Here is a 26,692-nt window from a genome sequence, read left to right as displayed (position 1 = left end):
GGAGTGCACTTGTGATGAGCACTGGGTATTATATGGAAGTGTTGAATTACTATATTGTAAATGTGAACTAATATTACATTGTATGTTAATAAATTTAAATGAAAACTTTTAAAAAAAGAACAAATTCTTTTGAATTGTCTCCTACTTTTGAAGTGAAACAGAACTTATCACCCTAAAATATGCTTCTTTGGTATAAGGATTTATTTTAGGCTGATTTTTTTTTTTTTAACTTACAGATTTAGGAAAAGCCTTTTACTCTCCATCAACTGTCTAAATTCTCATTTGAAAGGGAGCCTGAACCAGGAGGGGAATTATTAGGAGAAATACCTTTTTTCCTAAGAAACTTACCTGCAATAACAGGGCAAACTTTGTTTTCCAAAAATCTCTCACCTTCCTGTGAATGGCCTTCCTCCATTTTGTATTCCCAGAACCCTATCCCTTTCCTTGGCTCCGTATGGCTTATAAGCCTCAATTATCCGGCTGCCCTTTACGTCTTATATATATATATATATTTTTTTTTAAAGATTTTATTTATTTATTTGACAGAGAGAGATCACAAGTAGGCAGAGAGAGAGGAGGAAGCAGGCTCCCCGCTGAGCAGAGAGCACAATGCGGGCCTCGATCCCAGGACCCTGGGATCATGACCCGAGCAGAAGGCAGCGGCTTAACCCACTGAGCCACCCAGGCGCCCCTACGTCTTATATTTTTATGGGACTCCCGTACATATGAAATTTGGGGGTTTTTCCTGTCAATCTTCTTCTTTTTTTAGATTTTATTTATTTATTTATTTGAGAGAGCAAGAGAGAGAGAGAGAGAGAAAGAGCACGAGTGAGGGTTGGAGCAGAGTGAGAAGCAGACTCCCCAATGAGCAGGGAACATTACAAAGGCCTCAATCAATCATGGCTTGAGTCTAAGACAGAGCTTTAACCGACTGAGCCACCCAGGCACCCCCCTTCTTTTAATCTTTGGTCAATTTGATTATTAGACCAAAGAACCTAGAAGGGATGAAAGGAAAATTATTCCACCCCTACAGTAGGCAACAACAAAGGAATCTTCAGTTGCTGGACATTGCTCTCTCTGGGGCTGTTGCAGTTGTGAGATCCTGGGACCTATGACAAAAGCCAGCAGAAGTTATGAGTTCTTACCATCTCAATCTCCCAGATCTCTGCCTACAGGGTCTGATGGAAGTGAGAGTAATGAGAGTCCTTTTCTTTTTCTAAATTTAGATTAGCAGAAGAAAATAGTTGGGTGAACTAGTTCCTTGGGTATAGACACTTTGGTAAAAGTGTGTTACAGTGACTTTGTTTTCTATTAATGCTTTTCCTTCCAAAGATGGTCACTGTTTTCTTTTCTTCTCTGTTATAAAATGTGGCCAGAAAAATGTGGGTTGTATCTCATTTGCAGCTAGATATGGCTGGACAGAAATGTGGGTTGGACCCCATTTGTGGCTAGATATGTGTCTTTGTCTTTTTTTATTATTATTATTTTTGGAACTAAAATTTTTGGATTATGAGGACTGCATCGTTTTCACTCTCCTTTGGAAGTGTTCTTAAAGACTTATTGGTTTGGTACACTATTGAGAGTAATATAAGATCACACTTGGCAATGGCCAAACGATGGATCCTTGGAATTGGACAGATTCAAAAGAAAAAAAAAAAAGTAGAGAGTGCTCATCCTAAACAAATGTCATATGGGTACCTATGGAGAGACTGGGTTGAAATGAATACAAAGGAGTAGCAAGCCTTAGGGACTCCTTTAGTAAAATGAAAGAACATAAATTGGACTTAAAACAAAAATTGAAGTCTACTCTAATGTAAATTCCTCCTCTGTGCCCTTATGTACACTTTTGAAATCTCCTATTCCCTGTTCCTGATACTTCAGGAGAACTCTTGTATCTCTGGACCCCTGGTCTAAAATCCCCACTCTCAAAATCCAGCCTTATTACCTCGACAAATTCCCTTAAATCCCCAAATTTCTACAGCTTCCCCAGAAAACCCCTTAAATTCCCAGCTGCCTGTTTGACTTCCCTCTCTTTATAAGATTTACAGAGAGCACGCCAGCCTGATCTCCAGGCCCAGAGTACAAAGATCACTCACGTAAATACCAAAAGCCAGGAAATGTATCAAGCAGAAACACCTGAGACAAGAGGTAAGACCTGCTTTGTTGCCCTTTACAATTCCTCCTACTCTCCAGGATACTATAATCAGGTGCTGCCAGCTTCAGGCCTTCATATGCAAAGTCGTTTATGAATGCATCCTGGATACCCACCACAAAGAATTCACATCCTCTAGACATCAGCTTAAGTGCTTCATCTTAATGGAAATTTACAGAAAGGATTCTGGCAAGCACATGTTTCTGATCATTTTTAGGTCATAACTGAAGGAAGTTTCCAAAACTAATGGAAAAAAGTGGTTTCAAGCAGAACAAGAATTAATTACATGGGCCCAAATGAACTGATGATGATTACAATTTGTATGACTTTTTTTTTTTTGAAATATTGCTGGTTCTTTAATGTTTTGTTTTTCCAGATTTAAGGAAACTTTTTCTCCTAAGGTACCAAAGACTTAGAGCAAATTGGTAGAGTGTACATTTGTAAACAAAAATAAAACAATTACTTGTTCTCCCTACGTGATCTCTCCAGAATTTGGAAACTCTTAGTGAGTCTTATTTTCATGTTAATATATTTATCTGCAAAAGTTCAATGAGAATCTGTTCTCTTTGTCACAGGACACAACTGGAAACATTGGTTATATTACCAAGGCTTTGACTACAATGTCAGATTTGAGAATATACATAGAACAAGATATTCTAAACAGCTTTAAGGAACTAAGGTCGACTTTATAGCCAAAAAGGCCCTGTGAAAAACAGCCTGATACTTCCTTACAGGGCTCCCAACAGCCTAACTAGGGAAGTAAGGAAAATCACTTTCTGGCAGCTGCAGAAGACCTAAAAAAGAGGGGACCTAAAAAAGAGAGAAGTTTACCCAAATCTATAGGCATTGCAGGTGAATTCTGATGTCAAGTCTTTGGCTTGGCTTACTAGCCTCAAGAGGCTTTTAGAAGTTCAATCGGAGAGTCCTTATGAAAAGTTCCAGCAAAGCTGATTTAAAAGAACCTATAATGATCAATCATTATTCTTGATGTACTTATATAATCAGGCCAAATTTAATAAAACTAGACTTATCTTAGCAAATTAATTATGCCATTATTTTCTTGGGTAGAAATGGGAGTATTTGTAGAGAGAAAAAATTTGTTTCAATAGAAACTATAGTACATACATATAGATTCTAGTTCTATTGTCTTTGAAATCTTATTATTTATCTTTAAACTGGACTAGATCCTGAATTCTAGTTTCTTTAAATATCTAATATCTAATTTCTTTAAATATCATACAAGCTAACTAATATTTGCAATTTTTTTTCTCATCCTTTTGACCTGGAACGATTGTGAACTAAAACTGCTACTTTTCCTAAAGCCCTCACACTGAAACTAGATGACTTGATATAAACTTCAGAGAAATCACCACAGTAACTCATGTTTAGACAATCTTCCTTATGCCTGTTGCTGTGTGCAGGACTTAAAAAGATTCTCAGACAACGTCATTAAAGACATTCAAACTGCAAACCGGGAACATCCATCAGATTGCTTTGAGCCAGACATCTAGAAATCTTGCCTGGCAGCTTTCCGGACTGACGCTGACACTGGGTTTATAATTGGCTTTAACCATTAATCTTTTTATTTTCTTTCTATATAAATTCCTCTGATTAATTGTCTCACTGCTCACACAATTTAAACCTAACCTTGAGAGCCCACCTGCAAGACCACCTCCTGAATTAAAACAAAACCATTTAACTGACCTATTCTCAAGACTGAGACTGGTATAACGAGTCTCAACTGAACTTCTAGATGGCAAAATTCCTTATTTGAAGTTTCAAAGACTGGACTAAAGGGGAGCAGAATTTACCACCCCAAAATTTGTCACTTTGGCATGAGGATTATTTTGAGCTGAATCAATCAAAACCCAGCAGATTCAGATTCTCCCCAACAACTGCGTTAATTTACACTGTAAAGGGGGCCTATGCCAGGAAAGAGTGATATTAACAGAGATACCCAAGAAAATTTGCGTAACAAGGCAACCTTTGTTTTACAAACATTTCATCAGCCTTCCTGTGAATGGCCTTCCTTACCTGCTTGTCCCCAAACCTCTGCTTCATTCCTTAGCTCAGCATGTTATATAGAAGCCTTAATAACCTCACTACCTTCTGGGCTTCAGATTTTAATGGAGCTCCAGTACAAATGAAATTTCTTTTTCTCCTGTTAACCTGTCTTGTGTCGATTTATTAGACCAGCCAAAGGAAGAAGGGAAATTTTTCCACTCCTACACTTCCACATGGCTGTCACACTTCTGTGGACCACAGATTCTTAACCTTAACAGACATGCACATACTCATTCCACCAAATAACCACTAAATAAGCACCAAAACAGAGAAAGATTTAGTGATGTGTGTTGCAAAAAGCACTGGACTGTGAGTTACAGGACCCGAGATTTGGCCTTTATGTTATCACTGTTACACTGGATACAAACTTCCTTTTCTCAGAATTTGTTTCCTCAACAGTAAAATAAGCTTGATGACCTTCAAAGTTATATCCAGATCTAACTCGTCTGAAAAATAGTTTAAAATAAAATTTGTTTCATTACAAATAAATTTATTTTATGCAACTTTTTAAAACAAGTTTTAAGAAAATTAAAACTTACCTTTCCAAATGTGTGTGAGATCCAGCCACTTCTTGTGAATTGTCTTACAAGCCCTATGTAAGAAGAGTAATATGGGTTAAAAGAAAATGACCTTACAGGAAAAGAACATTAAATGTGGTAACCTCCTGATGATATCTGTGGAAAGGAAATATTTCAAATAAATATTCTACTCTTACAAAATGTTTCAGGTAACAACTTGAGTAGACTGACATAGTTCACATTATTTTCCCTCTTTTCAGGAAGAATGGGTAATAGTAATACAAGTCGTCACTGAAATAATTATTACTGACAGGATAAAGAAACATACTGATATTACTCAGACTGTCATGATACAATGTTTAGAAATGAGAGGAAACCACTAAAGGTTTGTTTATAGAAGATATATATTTCTAATATTATTTAACCTATAATTTAAATGCAAATCATGCCAGTACACTCCAACATTATATACAGACAACATGATTCCAATAAATATGATGTACCAAATGTAAAATACCACAGAAGAAACCTTAGGATTGCTAGGTCTTGCTGCTACACTCAACCATCAGACAAATGAGACTTTATCCTATTTATAAACCTCTCTAGAGAAGATTCCACAGCTTTCCTTAGGAACCATTTCCAGTGTTTCACAATCTTGATTCCTCCTTAAGTCTAACCAAAATCTCCCATGGCCTCTTTTAAGTCTACTTAGTCATCTAAGAATAAAGAGAATATTTATTGACTATCCTCTGCATCTGAGTCATTGACATTTTAAGACAATTATTAAATTATCCACAAGGATTCTCTTCTTCTAGGTTAATGGATACTATCTCTTCAACATTCCCCAAAGAGCACATTTCTTATATCCTGTGATGTATTTGCTCTTTAGGATTCTGGTAAGTTCTGCCTGGATTTGAGGTTTTGTTTTTGTTTGGTTGTTGTTGTTTTTTAAAATTTTATTTCTTGGGGCCCCTGGGTGGCTCAGTGGGTTAAAGCCTCTGCCTTCAGCTCAGGTCATGATCCCAGGGTCCTGGGATCAATCCCCCCCCCCCGTAGGGCTCCTCAGAAGCCTGCTTCCCCCTTTATCCCTCTGCCTGCCTCTCTGCCTACTTGTGTTCTCTGCCTGTCTAATAAACAAAGAAAATCTTTAAAAAAATTATTTCTTTATTTGAGAGACTGAGAGATAGTGAGAGAGAGCAAGAGCAGGGGAGAGGGAGAAGCAGGCTCCCTGCTCAACAGGAGCTTGATCCCAGGACCCTGGGACCAGACCCAAGCTGAAGGCAGGCACCCAACCAACTGAGCCATCCAGGCACCCATGAGTTTCTCTTTTTGTTTTGTACTCTGAAACTCTTTAGAATGTATTCAGAATTCCAATGGGGCCTATAGAATCTGCTTCTTCCCTAAAATTTTTATCTCCCAAAATAATAATAAGCAATTTTACTCAGATGATCCAAAATATAGCTTTATTATCACGGTGCAAATACAAATTAAAAAAAAAAAAAATTAAAGTCCTGACTCTAGCTCACAAACTAAAATAAGGGCAATGCAATTTTATCTTTGTAGTATTCCTGTCCGGAAGCCAAGAAATTATTCAAGTGGTATTTCTCAGGAAACAAATGTTTAGACTCCTGGGAGGAAGCCAGAAATCTGGAGTGGGTGATGCGGTTCTTGGCTCCCCAATTCTTATGTCACCAGAGAAATATTTTGGCTGAGCACTAGAGACTCATCCTCATTTCCAGATCACTTCATTTAGTGCAGCTTTACATAGTGCATCCCAAGGTGCGTTTTTATGTTCTAATTGCCATATGCTATGTATCTGAAACGTGAACTCTTGGAATGTATGAAGGTATTGCCAATATAAAAAGCTGTCTTACTATATATTACACAATAGCATGAGACTAATGTCTCTCTAACATTTCTGTCTTGTATTACTGAATCAGACTCCCAACGAGAGAAGGGAATGGCGCCCTCTGAATTTAACCTTGGTGTGGCTTACAATTGGGACCAACCCCATACACAGACAGAATACGTATCATTTTTGTAATAAGATTTGAAGAGCCCTAAAAAAAAATCAATGTGGTTGAGTATGTGACTGGCTCCTTCAGGTTCTCAAACGTCTCCTTGGTAAGACCTACACCCTGGCCACTTTATTTGGAATTTCAATCTGTACCAATCCATACCTTCCAGTATAACTATTTCTGTATTTTACAAAGCATGTGTTTCCTTCTAATATACAGTATCATGTACTTACTTAGTTATATAGTTGGTTATTTTGTCATTTATTGCTTGTCTCCTTCTTCTAGACTGTAAGCCCTATGCAGAATATATTTTTGTCTATTTCATTCACTGGTGACACCCAAGTACCTGAAACAGTACCTGACACACATTAAGTGCTTAATAAATATATTTTAAGTGAATAAATGTGTTGAATAATCCATATGAAGGATAACCAGTATACACAATGGCACTCTGACATGCTATTTTAACATAGTAATGAAGGCATCAATTGTCAGTTAAATGACTAAGTTGACAATAGCCAGTATCATTCATCCAACCGTGATTATTAGATGTTGCTTTTGTTTATTTATGTCAAGACATTCAGTGCTCAGAAGTTGTACTTTATCATCATTTATATAAAGATAGATAATCATATACGAATTACATGTAGTGTTTATAAACACTTAGACAAGAGCACACATGCAAGAAGCAAAAAGAGTAAAGGAGAAGAGCAGAATTAATGCAAAAATAAAATGGAGACAACCATGGACTGATTTGTGAGGTGGTAGGACAGCAAGTGGTTTATGCAGAACTGAAGAGAATACAAAAATGTTCAGGAAAAAATCCAAAGGTAATGTCAGAGCACCATCTTTTTTTTTTTAAAGATTTTATTTATTCATTTGACAGACAAAGATCACAAGTAGGCAGAGAGGCAGGCAGAGAGAGAGGAGGAAGCAGGCTCCCTGCCGAGAAGAGAGCCCGATGCAGGGTTCGATTCCAAGACTCTAGGATCATGACCTGAGTTGAAGGCAGACGCCTTAACCCACTGAGCCACACAGGCGCCCCAGAGCACCATCACTAGGAAATATCTCAATTGGATCGTTCATGAACCTTAACTTTTTTTTTTTTTAAGAGATTTTATTTATTTATTTGAGAGGCAAAGTGAGCAAGATAGAGAAGGAGCAGGAAGAGGGCAGGAGAGGAGGGGAAAAAACAGACTCCCTGCTGAGCAGGGATTGTGGGATCATGACCAGAGCTGAAGGCAGATGCTTAACCAACTGAGCCACCCAGGCACCCCTCATGAACCTTAACTTTGATCAGACAGGATAACTCAGCCTTACTCCATATAAACCTCCCTCCTTTTATTCTTGTTTCTGGGATCCCCACCTATTAAAAACCCGAGATTTTATTTATTTTTTAAAGATTTTTATTTATTTATTTGACAGAGAGCGACTCAACAAGAGAGGAAACACAAGCAAGAGAAGTGGGAGAGGGAGAAGCAGGCTTCCCACCGAGCAGGGAGCCCTATGCGGGGCTCAATCCCAGGACCACGGGATCATGACCCGGGCTGAAGGCAGACACTTAACAACTGAGCCACTCAGGGATCCCAAATTGTGAGATTTTAATAGGAAACTCCTTTCTCCCAAGGTGTCACATCTCCCTGGTTTTATTAAAGAGCTATAGTGCATTTTCTCACACAAGCACAAAATGTATTTGGTTACCTTAGTTGACAAAATAGAAGTCAAGTATTAGACTTGCTTCTCCTGTGGTTGACAGAACAGGGAAGCTGCCCCAGGATTTCTCTTTCGTACTTTCCACTTGCATTTCTTATCTCTACAAGAGTTATTGTTAAGTGGAATTGACTGAAAACAAGAACAAAGGTAATGTTGACACTACTTCAACTATAGGAAGCATTTGGAAATGGTAGGCAAGGTAATGCTTATATCTCCTTTTCTCCTTACCGAAACTTCTGTAACTTTAACAGCATGTTCATTGAAACAATTCATTTGAACAATTGGAGGAAAGTGCCAGCATTCCAAGTGCCAACATTCCACACTAAAAGGTATTTGTTTTAATTTTCAAGACCTAGTTAACATTTTTCTTCTGTCATTTCCTTTTCTTAGTTTTTTTTCATAATACTAAGCTTCCAAAGTAATTTATATTTGAAAAATAATATGAGCACATCAGAGGTACACATGGCTTTAAAATTTATCGTTATTTTTTATTTTTAAAAAATATTTAATTTATTTATTTGTCAGAGAGAGAAAGAGACAGAGCACAAGCAGGGGGAGCAGGTTCCCTGTGAGCAAGGAGCCTGATGCAGAACTCTATCCCAGGAACCTGGGATCATGACCTGAGCCAAAGGCAGATGCTTAACTTACTAAGCCACCCAGGCTTCCCTCTCTTTATTTTTGCATGTGAGTCCCATAAGAAACCATAGAAATAGGTAGAACTGGAAGTATTCACCCCATTTTCTAGGGGAAAAAAATAAAAATAGCATATTCCAAGATCATATGGTCAAAAACTATGTATTTAGTAAAAGAACTCAGGCTGTTTTAGTTCTTGCTGTCATTTCATGTTGGTTGCAAATTTCTATTTCCATTTAACAGATATTGAGCACCTACCACTGCAAAACCAAGAGCTACATACTGCAGATAACAAACATAATACACAACCCCTCTTCCCTCAAAGAAATTAGTATTTAATTTAGAAAACAGATTTGCCAATACAGTAAGATAGGGGATTATGTTAAGACACTGGTCTCCCAATTTTGTAGACAATAAACTCTATGGTATTTTCTTATTTTGAATGTACCCTCTCAGTAGAAGTGTTTATTTGCAAATTAAACCTGTAAGGTGTTATAAATAGCTAATATCTTAAGGCATGGAACATATTTATGGTAAAGCTTACTGATACTATACAGGATATAAATTGATATGTCAAAGTCTTCTTGTTAATTTTGAACTTTGTAGAACAACATTTTAGCAGGTCTAATTAGATCATCATGGTTTTTTAATTTGTTTTGTTTTTATTTATTTATTTTTCTTTTATTTTGTATTTAAAATAATAATGTGGTTGAAAAAGAATACTGTCAATTTCTTTTTCACTTGCAGTAATCTCACAAAATGATGGTTAGTTTATTGGAAAAAAAAACTTGATAATCTGAGAAATTTAACTGGGAATGTATAAATTGTAACATCTTGTAAGACAATGAAAATAAAGTAATAGGGGCGCCTGGGTGGCTCAGTGGGTTAAGGCCTCTGCCTTTGGCTCAGGTCATTATCTCAGGGTCCTGGGATCGAGCCCCATGTTGCGTTCTCTGCTCAGCAGGGAGCCTGCCTCCCCTCTCTCTCTGCCTGCCTCTCTTTGTACTTGTAATCTCTCTCTCTGTCAAATAAATAAATGAAATCTTAAAAAAAAAAAAAAGTAATAAATGAGTGTTTCTGTCCAATGTTTCACACTTTTTTTTTTAAGATTTTATTTATTTATCTGACAGACAGAGATCACAAGTAGGCAGAGAGGCAGGCAGAGAGAGAGGAAAGGAAGCAGGTTCCCCACTGAGCAGAGAGCCCGATGTGGGGCTCGATTCCAGGACCCTCGGATCATGACCTGAGCCGAAGGCAGAGGCTTAACCCACTGAGCCACCCAGGGGCCTCCAATGTTTCACAGTTTTGCTCCAGACGACTCATAAATATATGACATTACATATGACCTTCTGTTATCAAACACATTAAGTGTTACATTGTTTTTATATGTATGTATGAGTGTTTATGTGCAATTATATTTATTTTTAAATATTTTATATACTTATTTTATACAATAAAAAATTTTTTGTTTTTTTTAAATTCATTGTTCATGTACCACGCCCAGCACTCCACACAATACGTGCCCTTCATAATATCCACCACTAGGCTCACCCAATCCCCTAACCCCATCCCCTCCAAAACCCTCAGTTTGTTTTTTTTAAAGAAATAGCTTTTTAAAAAAATATTTTTAATTTATTTTTGTGAGAGAGAGAGAGAACAAGTGGAGGGAGGGGCATAGAGAAGCAGACTATCTTGCCAAGCAGGGAGCCCAATGTGGGACTTGATCCCAGGACCCTGGGATTGTGACCTGATCAAAGGCAGACACTTAACCAACTGAGCCACTCAGGCACCTTCTTTCTTTTCTCTTTTTTAATAATTTTATTCATTTAGTTTAGAAAGAGAGAGAGAGAAGGGAGAAGGGCAGTGGGAGAAGGAGAGAATCCCAGACTCCCCACCAAGGCAAAGCCTGAAGTGGGGCTCTATGGCACCACCCCTGGATCACAACCTGAGCAGAAATCAAGAGTCAGACATTCAAATGACTGAGTCACCCAAAGGCCCCTATTATTTTTGATTAATAAAACACAGATATTCTTTTTTTTTCCAAGATTTTATTTATTTGACAGACAGAGATCACAAGTAGGCAGAAAGGCAGGCAGAGAGAAAGGAAGGGAAGCAGGCTCCCTGCTGAGCAGAGAGCCAGACTAGGACTCAGGGCTTGATCCCAGGGCCCTGGGATCATGACCTAAGCCAAAAGCAGAGGCTTTAACCCACTGAGCCACCTAGGCACCCGACACAGATATTCTTATATGTATACTCAACCCCAATAACCATCTTAAAAAATCCCTAGAATATAGCTCTCTAGTTTGGGATACCACGGCACCAGTCTATTCAACAGACTGAATTTCCAAATTTTGAAAGATTTTCCGGAAAGGATTAAAATGAAAAATGTTTTCTATTGCTTTCTGATCCTTAACCAGAAAGTCATTTAACCATGGTGTCTCAAATTCAATCTCCATTTCTTGTAGCTGAGCTTTTACTATATTTACACTGTAATTTTAAAGATCACTTAGGGAGAAAGAGTATAAATGGTGATCATAAAATGATTAAAACGGTTTTATTAAGTGGCTAAGATTACATAGCCCACGTTATTATTTTATTCAGAGATTTATTAAATTCCGAATGATTACACTTGGCTCTGAATCATATTAATATTCTCAAGATTACAAATCTAAACAACAAATATGGTGTATTAAACGAAACATATTGAAGAAGCATAATGTAATGGAAAGAGTTTTGAAGTCAGATAGGCTTAAATTTGAATCCCAGCTCAGCCATTTGGGAGCTGGGAAATGCTTCACCAACTGAGCCACCCAAGTGCCTCAGACTTTTCATTTTCAACATGTAGATTCCAGTGTTGTTTTGCTTACCATCATTTCTTCTTATGGGGAAGCAAATGAAGCTTGGAAGTACATGTGTGGAGATTCTATGGAAAAGTCCTGGAATTGACACCTGTAACTTCTCCTCCCATTCCACTGGAGAGAACTTAGACGGCCTAACCAAACTGTAAGAAAAGCTCAGAAATGTAATATAGCTGTGTACACAGAAAGAATGGGGAGAACAGAGATTGGTAAACAGCTATCAGACTGCAACTGATTTTTAAAGAGACATAAGAAAGACAAAAATATCACAATGCATAGGGAATCAAGTTTAAGAAAGGCTGGGGGAACATACTCATACTCCTGCTATTAAAGAAAAGATTCAAAACCAGATCACTGTGTTTACTCTTTTCCAAAGGGATCTTAGAGTATCATACTGAAACAGACGATTTACTCACGAATTAGCAAGGTTTATATATATATATATATATATTTCCCCTAGTCCATATTTAAGATCAGGGTGGTATTAAAAGAATTAAGACTCTATGTGTCCTCTTTTCCCTCCCATATCCCCCAAGATCATCTTGGCTCCCTCCTACAGTTCCCTAGAACAATTAAGCATAAATATCTGTCCCTACACATAAGGCTCCCAAGAAAGAGAAAAGCCAATTCAAAGGGAATACACACACATAGAGATACAAAGAGAGAGAGAGAGAGAGAAATGGAGACTTACCAGTTTCTGAATAACTAAGGAAAAAAAATAAAAAGCTTCTTTTCAAACCTGTACTGCAGATCTTACAATTGTATTTCACTGGAAGACAATCCAATAAGCTAACAACTAAATGGTCATAGGTAAAAGAAGAGTTTCCTGAGATAGGTAAAATCCTCTTTTTCTGAAGGCAGTGGTCAAGCAGATGTCCCCTGTGAGAGAACTTCCTTTGTTGTCATTTGCATTGACAGTCTTCATTCCTCATACACTGGAATTAGAGCTGTCAATCCAGTTTCCAAACCTATCCATACATATATTTGTATGTATGTGTACATTTAGGGATTGTCCACTCTCTTCCTCATACACATATCCGACAGCATCCTGGCAAAAGTACTAATATTTCCTGAGAACGGAACATATAGAAAGCCTGGGCAGACTGGGGTAGCTGGGGGAAAGAGATTTGGGAGGGAAGCAGATATATAAGTGAGAAGTATGGAAGTAGTGCCACAAAGAACACATTTACACAAATGGTAAAGCCAATTGCATTAAACCATTAGGAATTCATTCTTGGGCCTAGAATTAATTCTAGTTTGTAACAGCCTTTTAGTAAAATGCAAATGCCTGTGAGAATAATACTTTTAGATGTGTTCATTAATCTTTGAGGAAATAACTGAAAAGAAGGGCAAGGCCTTATGGAAAGGAAAATCAGACTAGGCAGGAAGAAGATGAAAGAACAAAAAGTAGGATGGTGGTGGTGGGGAGAAAGTCTGAACGAGAATAATAGAAGGTAAATATTTGTTTGCTTCATAAATTTTATTAAGTCCCTTTCCAGATGTTCTAGGTTCCCTTTGTTATTCTTTTCCCGCAAATTCCTCATTCCATTTTATACTTCATTCCTAATCTCTGCTCTTTAATTCTTAATCCAGACACAGTTGAATCAGTGTGCAATTTCTCAATTTCACACGAAAAAGAGGAGGTCAGTCAAGAGTAGAAAGCCAAGTAAAAAGAAAATATGAAGTACAGGCAAACAGGTATATGGTTTTCCCTTTTACCCATCAGAGTGCTTTGATTTCAGTTTGTTTTCTCGCCTCAAGTAACATTCAGCATCAAAATTATGTTAAACAATCTGACACCGGACAAAAAAGAGGAGACAGTTGAGAGAGAGAACACTGAAACAAAATACATCTGGGAAGACTGAGTTATAAACCCTGACCGTTACACAATATAACCTAAATTAAACAAAGAGGAAATTGGCAGTGTTATTTCCAAAAGAAAGAACTTGCTTTGGATTAGAGGGGAAAGCAACACCCACGCCTTGAAACTGCTGAGCATCCTAGAAATCTTGACTTTTATTTAAAATGTCATAAATTTATCATTTTTGTTTAAAAATATTTTCAAAATTATCACACTTTTGATAAAGAGTTTAAAGATTTCTTATCATATTCTCCTGGGAATATATAAAACAAACATCTTTGTTTACATGTCATGACTGAAAAACTAATGAAAATAGAGACCATGTTACCACTGTGTTCCCTACTCTTGTTAAAATACCGCACATATTATTCTTGGAGGGCACAGATTATGACCATAATGAGGGAAATATTCTTAAGAACCCAGTCTTTTGGATGTTGTTTATTAGTACACAGCCAGCTGTGCATGCGGCTCCATGTCATGTTGTTGGCCTCTTTTCTCTCTTTGTTCAGTATTTCTCCTCCTCTAGGGGATTTATTTTTAGCATCTACTGAAATTAGAGAGTTCAGTGGAATTGGGTATAATAAATAAAAACAGCTTTGTCAGAAAAACAAAGAAATTCAAGAAAAAGAAAATACTTGATTTCTTTTGATTGAGACTAGTATAACAAATCCTGGCTTCTAACGGAAGAGAGAAATGTTTTAGCCAATTAAACCTTACAGATCTTTGAAGAGTCAGGCTATGGGTTGATTTTTCTCATTTGACTAAACAAGTAAATGGCTCAAATTATTTCATAAGGCATACCAATGAGCAGGTACACAATCCTCTGAGAATGGTTCCTTCCCTTGGGTTTCAATCCAAATTTTTTCAGATTTCAGAAAGTCAGACTGCCAGTGCATAGCCCAGAGAAGAACTGATGGATTCCTTCCTGGTTATCTTTAGGTCAAAGGACATATTTTGCTCTATGTCATGCTTACCTGGAATGTGCGTTGTTCATATTAGTCCAGTTTACTCTCTGTGATCCAAGCAGGAATATGGGATTAAAATGGAAAAACAAAAACAAAAACAAAAACAAACACAACAACAACAACAACAAAAAACTTCACAACAAAGGAAGAAAAAGTCAAATGAAATTACAATAAGAAATAATACACTTTGGGGCGCCTGGGTTGCTCAGTGGGTTGAGCCTCTGCCTTCAGCCCAGGTCATGATCTCAGGGTCCTGGGATCAAGTCCCATAGCACTGGGCTCTCTGCTTGGCAGGAAGCCTGCTTCCCCCCCTCTCTCTGCCTGCTGCTCTGCCTATTTGTGACCTCTCTCTTTCTCTTTCTCTCTCTGTTAAATATAAATAAATAAATAAAATCTTAAAAAAAAATAGTATACTTTAAGAAATAAAAAGTCAATATATGCAGAATTTATTTTTTCTATTCTACATCTGCTTCTCCTGCTATTTTCTTTATACTGGTAATGGCATCACCATCAATACGATTCAAGTCAGAAAGCCCACAATGCCCATATGCAGCCACTCATCAACTTCTGTTGCTTTCACCCTAAAAAACTCTCTAATCAGTCCTTTTTTCTACTACTCCACTGCCACTGACCTAGTCTTTGTCCTCATCATTTCTCATAAAATCCTATCTCCAGACTTCTTGCCAGTGTTCCCTCTTATCTGCCATGGTCATCTATACATAACTCTAAAAGGCCAATCTGAATATTCCTTTGCTTAGAAACCTTAATTAACATTCAACACTAAAAGACTTATGGCTAAATTCCTTAGCACGGAGTCCACAGTCTTTCACAGCCTATCCTCATCAACCTTTCTAACCTCATCTCCAGCCACTCATTTCCATACATCCTATATGCTAACAGTAGAGATGGATGGATAGATTTATTTTATTGATTGATTGATATTTTTATTTTGTTTACTTTTCACTCTGCTGAGCCATGTAATTTCAGGCCCCCGTTTTCAGTTTTTGTTCCCTTATATATATTCTCTCTTTCTGGGATGCCCACACCACCTTCAAACACCAACTGACTCATCTTTAAAGATTGAACTCTCAAATATCACCTTTGTTCCACAGCTTTCCCTTTATTTCCTCCACAACCATCACCCCCACTCTAGAAATACAGAAATAAGTGCACCTTCATTTATGTTCCTATAAGCACTTCTCTTACAGCTCTTAACAATTTATATCATAAGTGGATTATATGTGTATGCTAATCCTTGTTTATAATCCATTTCTCACATCTCTGCTGAGTATGTAAAAGCAAGGTCTATACCATATGAACCTCTCTACCCTCAAGCTATGGTTGATTGGATCAAAGGGGAAACAGTACTTTGCAATGGAGATATGGTGTCTACCACATTAATCAAGAGGTCAAGCATAAGCACGACAAGAGTAGAATGGCTTGGTATGATGTGCTTCCCGATGTGCTGCTATGGGAATTATACACACCACTCAGATGATCTTCTTGCTAGATATTTTACCTGAAACTTATCATAAGGAAACATTCAAATAAATCCAGAATGGGGGCCATTCTGTAGAACATCTAGCTTGGACTCTTCAAAAGACTCAATGAGAGGGGGAGGGGTCAACATGGTGGAGAAGTAGCAGGCTGAGGCTACATCAGGTAGCAGGAGATCGGCTAGATAGCTTATCTAAAGATTGCAAACACTTACAAATCCACCGAGATTCCAGAGGAGGAGAAAGCAAAACACTGAACTCATGTCTTTCTCCCCATGATTCATTAGACTTGCAGTTAATTTAATTTGTTGTTGTTTTTTTCAATTTATTTTTCTTCTGCTGCTAAATTTTTTAACTTTTACCCTTTTCTTTTTTAACGTTTTTTAACTAGTTTGTGTAATATACATATTTTTCCTTTTTTATATTTTTTCTTTATTCGTTTTCTTTTTTTAATTTTTTTTTTTTCTGAACCTCTTTTTATCCCCTCCCCTGCACGATTTGGGCTCTCTTCTGATTTGGTTAAAGCATACATTCCTGGGGTCTTTGCCACCCTTTTAGTATTTTACTTGCTCCTTCATAGACTCATATCTGGAGAAAATGACAAGATGGAAAAATTCACCACAAAAAAAAGAACAAGAGGCAGTACCAAAGGCCAGGGACCTAATCAATACAGACATTGGTAATATGTCAGATCTAGAGTTCAGAATGAAGACTCTCAAGGTTCTAGCCGGGCTCGAAAAAGGCATGGAAGATATTAGAGAAACCTTCTCGGGAGATATAAAAGCCCTTTCTGGAGAAATAAAAGAACTAAAATCTTTGAAATCAAAAAAGCTATTAATAAGGTGCAATAAAAAATGGAGGCTCTCACTGCTAGGATAAATGAAGCAGAAGAAAGAATTAGTGACATAGAAGACCAAAGGACAGAGAATAAAGAAGCTGAGCAAAAGAGGGACAAACAGCTACTGGACCACGAGGGGAGAATTCGAGAGATAAGTGACACCATAAGACGAAACAACTTTAGAATAATTGGGATTCCAGAAAAAGAAGAAAGAGAGAGGGGAGCAGAAGGTTTATTGGAGAGAATTTCCCTAATATGGCAAAGGGAACAAGCATCAAAATCCAGGAGGCACAGAGAACCCCCCTCAAAATCAACAAGAATAGGTCCACACCCCATCACCTAATAGTAAAATTTACAAGTCTTAGTGACAAAGAAAAAATCCTGAAAGCAGCCCGGGAAAAGAAGTCTGTAACATACAATGGTAAAAATATTAGACTGGCAGCAGACTCATCCACAGAGACCTGGCAGGCCAGAAAGAACTGGCATGATACATTCAGAGCACTAAATGAGAAAAACATGCACCCAAGAATACTATATCCAGCTAGGCTATCATTGAAAATAGAAGGAGAGATTAAAAGCTTCCAGGACAAACAAAAACGGAAAGAATTTGCAAACATCAAACCAGCTCTACAGGAAATATTGAAAGGTATCCTCTAAGCAAAGAGAGAGCCTAAAAGTAGAAAATCAGAAAGGAACAGAGACAATATACAGTAACAGTCACCTTACAGACAATTCAATGTCACTAAATTCATATCTCTCAATAGTTACCCTGAATGTTAATAGGCTAAATGCCCCAATCAAAAGACACAGGGTATCAGAATGGATAAATAAACAAAACCCATCTATATGTTCCTTACAAGAAACTCATTTCAATCCCAAAGACCCCTCCAGATTTAAAGTGAGGGGGTGGAAAACAATTTACCATGCTAATGGACATCAGAAGAAAGCAGGGGTGGCAATCCTTATATCAGATCAATTAGATTTTAAGCCAAAGACTATAATAAGAGATGAGGAAGGACACTATATCATACTCAAAGGATCTGTCCAACAAGCAGATTTAACAATTTTAAATATCTATGCCCCTAAAGTGGGAGCATCCAACTATATAAGCCAGTTAATAACAAAATCAAAGAAATACAATATTGTATTATTGACAATAATACAATAACAGTAGGTGACTTTAACACTCCCCTCACTGAAACAGACAGATCATCCAAGCAAAAGATCAACAAGGAAATAAAGGCCTTAAAGGACACACTGGACCAAATGGACATCACAGATATATTCAGAACATTTCATCCCAAAGCAACAGAATACACATTCTTCTCTGGTGCACATGGAACACTCTCCAGAATAGATCACATCCTGGGTCCTAAATCAGGTCTCAAGCGGTATCAAAAGATTGGGATCATTCCCTGCATATTTTCAGACCACAATGCTCTGAAGTTAGAACTCAATCACAAGAGGAAATTTGGAAAGAACCCAAATACATGGAGACTAAACAGCATCCTTCTGAAGAATGAATGGGTCAACCAGGAAATTAAAGAAGAATTGAAAAAATTCATGGAAACAAATGATAATGAAAACACAATGGTTCAAAATCTGTGGAACACAGCAAAGGCAGTCCTGAGAGGAAAATATATAGCGGTACAAGCCTTTCTCAAGAAACAAGAAAGGTCTTAAGTACACAACCTAACCCTACACCTAAAGGAGCTGGAGAAAGAACAAGAAAGAAACCCTAAACCCAGCAGGAGAAGATAAATCATAAAGATCGGAGCAGAAATCAATGCAATAGAAACTGAAAAAATAATAGAACAAATCAATGAAACTAGGAGCTGGTTCTTTGAAAGAATTAATAAGATTGATAAACCCCTGGTCAGACTCATCAAAAAGAAAAGAGAAAGGACCCAAATAAATAAAACCATGAGTGAAAGAGGAGAGAGCACAACTAACACCAAAGAAGTACAAACAATTATAAGAACATACTATGAGCAACTCTACGCCAATAAATTTGACAATCTGGAAGAAATGGATGCATTTCTTGAGACATATAAACTACCACAACTGAACCAGGAAGAAATAGAAAACCTGAACAGACCCATAACCAGTACGGAAATTGAAACAGTCATCAAAAATTTCCAAACAAACAAAAGCCCAGGGCCAGATGGCTTCCCGGGGGAATTCTACCAAACGTTTAACAAAGAACTAATTCCTATTCTCCTGAAACTGTTCCAAAAAATAGAAATGGAAGGAATACTTCTAAACTTATTTTATGAGGCCAGCATCACCTTGATCCCAAAACCAGACAAGGATCCCATCAAAAAAGAGAGCTATAGACCAATATCCATGATGAACACAGATGCGAAAATTCGCACCAACAGTACATTAAAAGGATTATTCACCATGACCAAATGGGATTTAATCCTGGGCTGCAAGGTTGGTTCAACATCCACAAATCAATCAATGTGGTACAATAGGTTAATAAAAGAAAGAACAAGAACCATATGATACTCTCAATAGATGCTGAAAAAGCATTTGACAAAGTACAGCATCCCTTCCTGATCAAAACTCTTCAAAGTGTAGGGATAGAGGGCACATACCTCAATATTATCAAAGCCATCTATGAAAAACCCACAGCGAATATCATTCTCAATGGAGAAAAACTGAAAGCTTTTCCGCTAAGGTCAGGAACACGGCAGGGATGTCCATTATCACCACTGCTATTCAACATAGTACTAGAAGTCCTAGCCTCAGCAATCAGACAACAAAAGGAAATTAAAGGCATCCAAATCGGCAAAGAAGAAGTCAAACTATCACTCTTCACACATGATATGATACTATATGTGGAAAACCCAAAAGACTCCACTCCAAAACTGCTAGAACTTGTACAGGAATTAGTAAATTGTCAGGATATAAAATCAATGCACAGAAATCAGTTGCATTTCTCTACACCAACAGCAAGACAGAAGAAAGAGAAATTAAGGAGTCAATCCCATTTACAATTGCACCCCAAACCATAAGATACCTAGGAATAAACCTAACCAAAGAGGCTAAGAATCTATACTCAGAAAACCATAAAGTACTCATGAAAGAAACTGAGGAAGATACAAAGAAATGGAAAAATGTTCCATGCTCCTGGATTGGAAGAATAAATATTGTGAAAATGTTTATGCTACTTAAATCAATCTACACATTTAATGCAATTCCTATCAAAATACCATCCATTTTTTTCAAAGAAATGGAACAAATAATCCTAAAATTTATATGGAACCAGAAAAGACCTCGAATAGCCAAAGGAATATTGAAAAAGAAAGCCAAAGTTGGTGGCATCACAATTCCGGACTTCAAGCTCTATTACAAAGGTGTTATAATCAAGACAGCATGGTAATGGCACAAAAACAGACACATAGATCAATGGAACAGAATAGAAAGTCCAGAAATAGACCCTCAACTCTATGGTCAACTAATCTTCGACAAAGCAGGAAAGAATATCCAATGGAAAAAAGACAGCCTCTTCAATAAATGGTGTTGGGAAAATTGGACAGCCATATGCAGAAAAATGAAAATGGAACATTTCCTTACACCACACAAGAAAATAGACTCAAAATGGATAAAGGACCTCAGTGTGAGAAAGGAATCCATCAAAATCCTTGAGGAGAACACAGGCAGCAACCTCTTCGACCTCAGCCGCAGCAACATCTTCCTAGGTACATCGCCAAAGGCAAGGGAAGCAAGGGCAAAAATGAACTATTGGGATTTCATCAAAATCAAAAGCTTTTGCACAGCAAAGGAAACAGTTAACAAAACCAAAAGACAACTGACAGAATGGGAGAAGATATTTGCAAATGACATATCAGATAAAGGGCTAGTGTCCAGAATCTATAAAGAACTTATGAAACTCAACACCCAAAGAACAAATAATCCAATCAAGAAATGGGCAGAAGACATGAACAGACATTTCTGCAAAGAAGACATCCAGATGGCCAACAGACACATGAAAAAGTGCTCCACATCACTTGGCATCAGGGAAATGCAAATCAAAACCACAATGAGATATCACTTCACACCAGTCAGAATGGCTAAAATTAACAAGTCAGAAAATGACAGATGCTGGCGAGGATGTGGAGAAAGGGGAACCCTCCTACACTGTTGGTGGGAATGCAAGCTGGTGCAACCACTCTGGAAAACAGCTTGGAGGTTTCTCAAAATGCTGAAAATAGAACTACCCTACGACCCAGCAATTACACTACTGGGTATTTACCCTAAACATACAAACGTAGTGATCCGAAGGAGCATGTGCACCTGAATGTTTATAGCAGCAATGTCTACAATAGCCAAACTATGGAAAGAACCTCGATGTCCATCAACAGATGAATGGATCAAGAAGATGTGGTATATTGGGGCGCCTTGGTGGCTTAGTGGGTTAATCCTCTGCCTTCGGCTCAGGTCATGATCTCAGGGTCCTGGGATCGAGCCTCGCATCGGGCTCTCTGCTTGGCAGGGGGCCTGCTTCCTCCTCTCTGCCTGTGTCTCTGCCTACTTGTGATCTCTGTCTGTCAAATAAATAAATAAAATCTTTAAAAAAAAAAAAGAAGAAGAAGATGTGGTATATATACACAATGGAATACTATGCAGCCATCAAAAGAAATGAAATCTTGCCAATTTGCGACGGCGCGGATGGAACTAGAGCATATCATGCTTAGCGAAATAAGTCAATCGGAGAAAGACAACTATCATATGATCTCCCTGATATGAGGAAGTGGAGATGCAACATTGGGGGTTAAGGGGGTAGGAGAAGAATCAATGAAACAAGATGGGATTGGGAGGGAGACAAACCATATGTGATTCTTAATCTCACAAAACAAACTGAGTGTTGCTGGGGGGTCGGGGTTTGGGAGAGGGGGGTGGGGTTATGGACATTGGGGAGGGTATGTGCTGTGAAGTATGTAAACCTGGCGATTCACAGACCTGTACCTTGGGAATCAAAATACATTATAGGTTTATAAAAAATTTAAAAATATTTTTAAAAAAAGACTCAATGAAATGACAAAAAGGTTGTCATTATCTACTCTGTGAATCTTTGGAGCTATGACCTAGATCCCCAAGAATTCAAGCCAGATAATAACTTCCTCCCTTGAATCCAGTGAATACGCAACTCCTCTCAAGAAGTTTAATGGACCTACACCTATTCACTGCCATCCACTAGAGAAAAACCAGGATTTCTTGTAACTGTCAAGCAGCTTAATCTACACATCCTTGATCCACTCCCAGAATGTAAATTCATTCAGCTGTCTGTTTTCCTTCTGTTTCTTTCTCCCTGGCTAAATCTACCACTGATCTCATCTCTTACCTCTCCATTATATTTTTTAAACCTTCATTACATTTTAACAAACTGTGCTACAATTTCAGTTCCTTTCACTGACTGTAACTTTCTCTAACCTTAATTTAAACAGGTTTATCTCTGGAATTGCTTCCCTTGCCATTCATTCAAGTAGAAGCTATTTCTCCCACATTAAATATATCTCTGGATCAAGTAATGGAATCAGTGTCCTCTTCATTTCATACTACTTTTGGAGCCACACACATCTGTAAAAACTTTATTTTATTGTCTATGAAAACATCAGCTTATGCTATCCAGATCTAACCATACCTTCCTTGATAGCAGAACTACCAGTTCTTGCTAATATTCCTCCATTCAATACATCTAACTCACAGATAGTTCAGCATTCTTTTCCACTCATGTCCTGACATCCTAAGGTATTTCAAATCTATGTTAGTAATATATCATCATTCTAGACTTTTAGTACCTTAGTCTCCATCTCCTATGACTTCTACCTCATTTCAGCCAGACACTTCCATGGCAACACTCTGAACCTTATAGTCACACAGGAATAATTACCTCCTAATTAATTTGGTCATGATGCCATTTGATGATGTTTTCAGAATTCTTACTCTACCAATATCAAGATCTCAGTTCTTTAACCACTGTCTCACAAGCCCATCTGCTTCATCCATATAAACCTTCCATTATCTTTGCTTTTATTCCCTATTAAATTTAGATTTAGATTCCCTATTAAATTTTATTCCCTATTAAATCTATAACCTCAACCCTCTGTTGTCAATATCAGCTCGCATATTTTCTGGATTAAGCTGTGCTTAGGGCAATATATTTAGTTTTTACGTAAAAGTATATTTAATCAAATACATTAATTGTGCTGTTATAATCTTTATCCTTACTGGCTTTTTGTTTTCTTAATGAATTATACACTGAAAAAGACATACTAAAGTATAACAATGATTTGGGGAACCTGGGTGGCTCAATTGCTAGGCATCCGTCTTCATTTTGGGTCATGATACCAGTGTCCTGGGACTGAGCCCTGCACGGGGCTTTCTACTCATCAGGGATCCTGTTTCTCCCTCTCTTTTTGCCACTCCCCCTCTTTATGCTCTCTTGTTCTCTTTCTGTCAAATATATAAATAAAATCTTTTTAAAATAATAAATAATCATTGATGATATATTTGTTAATTTTTTATTTTCTTTCTATGGATTTTGCTTTATGTATATTAAGGCTAAGATATTGGGTGCATGCAAGTCTGGAATTATTATATCTTCATAATGAGTTGAAACTTTCATTATAGAACTGGTTCTAGGAATGTGTCATGTTTATTTTCCATTTTGCCTCTGTATAATACATAGCTCTTTTTAAAATTTTTATTTATTTATTTGACAGAAAGAGAGAGAATACAAGCAGGGGGAGGGCCAGAGGAAAGGGAGAAGCAGATACCCCACCTAGCAGAAAGCCCGACATGGGGCACGATCCAGGACCCTAAGATCACAACCTGAGAAAGGGAAGATTATTAACTAATTGAGCCAGTCAGGTACCCCAATACATAAGCTCTTTGTTGTTATACTTTGCTACCTTCACCATGAATTTACATTCTACCATTCAACATATGTTGTAAACAGCAGATATTTATATATTTTTATTTTTTACATGTTGATTCAGTATAACAATCTGTGTTTGTAACTAAAAATTTAGCTTTGTTTACATTTATTTTCTGAAATTATTTTATATTTTTTGTTGTGCTTTTCTCTATATTTTATTACTTTTATAAATAATAGCTTTGAGATGTAATCCACATATAATAAAATCTACCCTTTTGAAGTGTACAAATAGATTTTAGTATAAATCCAGAATTGTACAAACAGTAATACTATTGATTCTAGAATATTTTCATCACCACAGAAAAAAATCTCATTTGTATGCACACCCACACATACACCTGTCCCCACCCTATCAAACATAGGAACTACTAATCTGGGATGCATGGACAGCTCAGTCTGTTAAGTGTCTGCCTTCAGCTCAGGTCAGGATCACAGGGTCCTGGGATCGAGTTCCACTTCGGGGTCCTTGCTTAGCGGGCAGCCTGCTTCTCCCTCTCCTTCTGCCTACCGCTCCCATTGCTTGTGTTCTCTCTCTGGCAAATAAATAAATAAAATCTTTTTTAAAAAGTCAATGTATCTTTAAATAAAGGAACTACTAATCTATGTTCTCTCTATATAGATTTACATATTCTTCTACAGAAAAGCACTTGACAAAACACAATATCCATACACAATAAAAACCCTCAACAAAGTAGGGATAGAGGGAATATACCTAAACATCATAAAGGCCATCTATGAAAAAAGCACAGTTAATATCATCCTCACTGGGGAAAAACTAAGAGCTTTTTCTCTATGATCAGGAACAAGACAAGGATGTCCACTCTCACTGGTTATTTAGCATAGCACTGGAAGTCCTACCCCCGAAAAATCAGACAACAAAAAAAAATAAGAGGCATCCAAATCAGCAAATTCAAACTTTCACTATTTGCAGGTAACATGATACTCTGTATAAAAAACCCAAAGGACTCTACCAAAAAAGTTGCTACAACTGATACACAAATTCACTAAAGTTGCTGGATATAAAGTCAATGTACAAAAATCTCTTGCATTTCTATACACGAATAATGAAGAAGCAGAAAGAGAAATTAGGAAAATAATCCCATTTAGAATTGCATCCAAAACCATAAGATACCTACGAATAAACCTAACCAAAGAGGTAAACCTATACTCCTACTAACAACTATGAAACACTAATGAAAGAAATTGAAGATAACACAAAGAAATCGAAAAATATACTGTACTCATGGATTGGAAGAACAAATCTTGTTAAAATGTCTATACTACCCAAAGGAATCTACACATTTAATGTAATCCCTATCAAAATACAACCAGCATTTTTTCACAGAGCAAAAACAATTCTAAAATCTGTATGGAACCACAAAACACCCTGAATAACCAAGGCAATCTTGAAAAAGAAAACCAGGGGTGCCTGTGTGGCTCAGTGGGTTAAAGCCTCTGCCTTTGGCTCAGGTCATGATCCCAGGGTCCTGGGATCGAGCCCCACATTGGGCTCTCTGCTCAGCAGGGAGACTGTTTCCCCCTCTCTCTCTGTCTGCCTCTATGCCTACCTGTGATCTCTGTCAAATAAATAAATAAAATCTTAAAAAAAAAAAAAAAGAAAGAAAGAAAGAAAAAGAAAATTGGCGGCACCTTGGTGGCTCAATTGGTTAAGTATCTGCCTTCGGGTCAGGTCATGATCCCATGATCCTAGAATTGAGTCCCGCTTCAGGCTCCCTGCTCAGTGGGGAGCCTGATTCTCTCTCTCCCTTTCCCCCTGCTTGTGTGCTCGCTCTCTCTCACTCTCTGTGAAATAAAGAAATAAAATCTTAGAAAGGAAGGAAGGAAGTTAGGAAGTAAGGAAGGGAAGGAGGGAGGGGGGAAAGAAGGGAGAAAGAGAAAGGCAAAGCTGGAGGCATCACAATTCCAGAATTCAAGTTATATTACAAACCTGCAATGATCAAGACATGATGGTACTGGCACAAAAATAGACAAGTAGATCAATGGAACAGAACAGAAAATCTAGAAAAGAACCCACAACTATATGATTGACTAATCTTAAACAAAGCAAGACAATGGGGGAAAAAGTCCCTTCAACAAAAGATCTAAATGTGGGACAAGAAACCATCAAAATCTAGAGAACATGGGCAGTAATTGCTCTGACATTAGCCATAGAAACTTTTTTCTAGATATGCCTCCTGAGGCAAGGGAAACAAAAGCAAAAATGAACTCTTGGGACTTCATCAAGATAAAAAGTTCTGCACGTTGAAGTAAACAATCAACAAAACTAAAAGACAACCTACGGAATGGGAGAAAATATTTGCAAATGACCTATGATAAAGGGTTAGTATCCAAAATCTATAAAGGACTTACCAAACTCAACAGCCAAAAAACAAATAATCCAGTTAAAAATGGGCAGAAGACATGAATAGATATTTTTCCAAAGGCTACATCTAGATAGCCAGCAGGCACATGAAAAGATCTTCAACATCACTCATCATTGGGGAAATGCAAATCAATACGACAATGAGATACCACCTCACACCTCTCAGAATCTAAAATCAGCAATGTAAGAAACAGTAGCTGCTACTGAGGATGTGGAAAAGGGGAACCCTTTTACACTGTTGGTAAGC

The 26,692-nt window shown here is 37.5% G+C and overlaps 1 protein-coding gene across 1 annotated transcript in view; it reads right to left on the bottom strand.

Annotated features, from left to right (window-relative positions):
- IL13RA2 (interleukin 13 receptor subunit alpha 2) overlaps window positions 1-4,774 on the bottom strand; it is a 69,948-nt gene extending 65,174 nt beyond the window's left edge. The window contains exon 1 of the mRNA XM_082716403.1: window positions 4,756-4,774. The gene's annotated coding sequence lies outside the window, so the exon portion shown is untranslated. The remainder of the gene's footprint in view (window positions 1-4,755) is intronic.
- Between the last annotated feature and the right edge of the window lie 21,918 nt (window positions 4,775-26,692).

Source organism: Mustela nivalis (genome assembly GCF_964662115.1).
Source record: "Mustela nivalis genome assembly, chromosome: X".
NCBI lineage: Eukaryota > Metazoa > Chordata > Mammalia > Carnivora > Mustelidae > Mustela > Mustela nivalis.
Note: the sequence above shows the minus strand (reverse complement) of the source record. Positions and strands in the feature narration are given on the sequence as shown.